Consider the following 3,774-nt stretch of genomic DNA (forward strand, 5'->3'; position numbering starts at 1 on the left):
TTGATTCATAGAATGAATGTACAAACAGAAAATTTGATTTTGTGAAATGTGAAATCATGCAAATGAATTAGGAGTCGCCTATTAATTGATTCCTAATTAATGCCATTAACATAAAATATCACTAATCATCATAATTTAGAACAGCAAGACCAGCTTACATTATCAAAACATGCAATATTTTGTCAATAAAAAGTGCATACATCTGCTCAGACCCTGATGTGACGCTAAGCACTTTTCCACGTCGAAGGCCTCCTCAAGAAAAATAAAAAATCTCATTGACAGAAAACTTTTCTTAGAGAGAGAGCATAAAGAAAGAGCACAAAAACTAAATGGTTTAAAAGGCTTCTGTGTTTTTTGTTTTTATACCGTAAATGAATATTTATCACCCAAAAAATGATGTTTTATACAGATAGTCAAACTGACCCAAAATAACAGACACTACACAATGTGTACATGACATTGAAAAAAAAATATTCATGTTCATTTTATATTTACAGAGTTGTTTTGGGGTGTGCTAAGACTTTGATTTAGAAAAGTCAATAAATAAAAAATAAAATAAAATACATGTCAAACATGCATTTACAGATGTTAAACAGTGAATGTGGTCTTTTAAGTTTGGTTAGAAAGGACAGAAATCCGTTTTTTTTTTTAGTTTTCATTAAAAACATCTCTGTAGATTTAACCAAGCCTCGTTTTTAACAACACCGAGGCAAGTAAATGATGAAAGAATTTTCATGTTAAGGTGAAGCGCTCCCTAAAAGCTGCTATAAATGATTTAAACATTTTGCCAACCTCAACAACATAGTCTCTCTCCAAAGCCCCGCTCACCAAAGACATAAACCTGACTGCACAAAATGATTGACAGGCAAAGAGCATATTTGAATGGCAAACACACACAGGCTGTGTTCAGTTTTTTTATTTTTTTTTATTATTTTTACAGAGCCTATAGTGCTGTCACAGAGGCGGGTGTGATTATCTGTCAGATAGCAGGAACATTTTATTCATGTTATTCCAAAAAAATAAAAAAATAAATAAAATAAAAATGCTTACAGCTACTTTAATTTTCCATTCAATTACCTTGCTTGCTGTTCGTTTCCGATCTTGGTCTAAATCTTTGGACAGAAATCATAATAATCATCATGCGTGACCAAGTTCGAAAAAACAAAAAAACCCCATTGTGAAGCCAACCTCATCTATAAAGTGGCAAAACACTGGCAAGTGGCATGAAACGAACACAAGAACGCAATTAAAGGCATACAGAGGGGAATTATACTGGAAATAGAATTACACCCACCGCATTTATTACTAGAGGGGGTTGGGGGGGACAACATCATTGTCCTCCACAGGAAACAAATGCTTTGCACATCCTGAGAGGCTCCACAGAAAGATCATTATCCTCCTTCACTCGTTCGTTTGCTCTTTCTTTCTTTCTGTCACATAAAGGGTGGCCGTGTGTTCATTAGTAGATGCTGTCAATGTCCTAAGGAGTGAGAAATGAACTGAAAATGAGATCATGCACAGACAGTCAAGCATTGCGCACGCTTTCTCCCTTTCTCTCTTTCTGAGTGTGACATCCTCTTTTCTTAGTAATCACTGGAACAATACCAATCAGAAGGCAGAGCTGTCGGCTCTGACAGTCTCCCACTTAATTGGCTGTAATTAGCTGCTGAAGGAAGTTAGCAGCAGAGCTGAAATTAGCATGCCTTATTGTTTAGCATGATCTGCAGAGGAGCAATGTTGCAAATGGGGGAGGCGAAAGAGAGAGATGACAAGGTAAAGCATGTGAACATGCAATAGCCTATTAAGGCCTTTTTGCGCTAAGGTGAATATTGGCGCAATATACATTTTAATTTGAATTGAACAGCTGTGTCTGTTCAGACTGTTGGTGATACTGTGGATGATTTGCACAAATTTGAAGGGAAACTTATAAGCACTGTCAGATAGCAAATCTGCGTTTTATTTAGCCTGTCTGATGCTTTTGCATATCGGTATAAACAGACAAGTTGCTTGTGAAAATCAGAGTTGATTTTTGTCCCGAAGATTTTTGTTGATGCAAAAAGGCCTTTATGCAAAAAAAAAAACTAATATAGGCGATTGTTGTTTAAGTGTCTTATTTTAAGTGTCTAATATTGTGTCTTATTAAGCATGATAAAAGATTACAAAGATACGTTTACTGCGATGGTCGAGACTTTTCAAATATACATTTACATTTAATTTATATATATTTATATATATATATATATATATATATATATATATATATATATATATATATATATATATATATATATATATATATATACACACTATTTTATTCAGTTTTAACCCAGCTAATAAATTTAGATTCCTTTAAGACATTATTTAAAAAGTTTATTCTGTATTAATATTTGAATATTTATTATCCTCTTTTGTTCATTATTAAATTTCAAATTTCAGACTTTACCATCCTTGTAGAACCATTTGACGACAAAAATATATTAAAACCTGAGCAAAAATAATTACCAAAAGGCACACTTTCCAAATTAGATGTTTAGATTAATCAAGCTTTTCTGCATTTTTGAAAGCTTTGTTTTTGTTTTGTTTTTTTCTATGTTCATATATTTGCTTGATTCATCTTTTAATACATTTTTCAATTTGAGTACTGATACCGACATGGTTTCATTGCGTACAAATTGCCAAATGATCGACACACACCCACACACACGCACATTAAAAAACGCATATATGCACATACTTGCATAATATGAATGAAATAAAAACAAAAATAACATTTGCACCTAAAGTGGATTACAAAGTAAATGGGATTTTTGCGAAATGCTGATGTTAAAATGAACGAAAACTAGAAAATATTCAGAAAATAGTATCAGTGGTTGGTTTCAGCGGGAGTGTAATTCAAATATGAATTTGGCTGCTACAGATTCCTGACTACCCTCCCTGGAAACACTTTCATTTGATCTTTCTTTTTCTGTCTCGTATAAAGATACTTCCCTAGGCAACTCGGGTGTGTGGCTCTGGGCTACAGCATGAAACCACAGGTATATCTTTAATATCTTTCTTTGATTACTCAGAAGAGTGCTGTAGAAAATCCTCCATTTTCCTCTTGCCATTTTAACAGAATCCATCTCATTTCCCATCTCTGTTTCTGCAGATGAATGTGTTTTATGTGAGCTCTGTCCACATCAGAAGACCCGATAAATCCTGGAAAACTCTATTACTGAATTCATCAAAAATTAAGCACAACATTAAGGAAGAATAGTGCTGGACATTTGCCGTGTTTGCCTCGATTCAATACGGTTCGTTTTATAGAAGACCATCGCACCAAAACATTAACACAGCCCACCCCCTGAACCCAGTGATAGATATAAGCAATAAAGTGTTCTCCTCTCTGCGTTTTGTGCTCTGACAGAGATAGATACTGATGCTGAATTCTCATAAAGCATTTGTGTGCTGAGGCAATCTCTCTCCCCACTGCAGTGAACACAGCTAATGCAGCTTTAACTGGGGAAAAGACATTTCCATATGCATGATGACAGTCCACAAGCTGAAATTAATAAAATGAATAATATTTTACATAATGAGGTGGAAGTCAAAAAACAGACCTTAACTTGTATTGGCCCTCAAGGAGCCTTCATTCCTTTTTTTTTTAATGTTCAGATTCTTATACTTTTGCAGTGTGTACTTGGCACGATATGCAAATTTTTCTACTTAAACTTTTATTATTAGTGTAAAGAATGATCTAGTTTTTTTTTTTGTTATTGTTTTTTGTTTTTTAAT

The 3,774-nt window shown here is 33.9% G+C and overlaps 1 long non-coding RNA gene across 1 annotated transcript; it reads left to right on the forward strand.

Moving 5' to 3' along the window:
* Positions 1-1,745: 1,745 nt before the first annotated feature.
* LOC122362658 lies at positions 1,746-3,468 on the forward strand. The gene is made up of 3 exons (XR_006253145.1): positions 1,746-1,773; positions 2,981-3,035; positions 3,149-3,468. It is a non-coding gene; the product is annotated as an uncharacterized LOC122362658 (long non-coding RNA).
* Positions 3,469-3,774: the final 306 nt, after the last annotated feature.

This window comes from Puntigrus tetrazona, chromosome 18 (genome assembly GCF_018831695.1).
Source record: "Puntigrus tetrazona isolate hp1 chromosome 18, ASM1883169v1, whole genome shotgun sequence".
NCBI classification, from domain to species: Eukaryota; Metazoa; Chordata; class Actinopteri; order Cypriniformes; family Cyprinidae; genus Puntigrus; species Puntigrus tetrazona.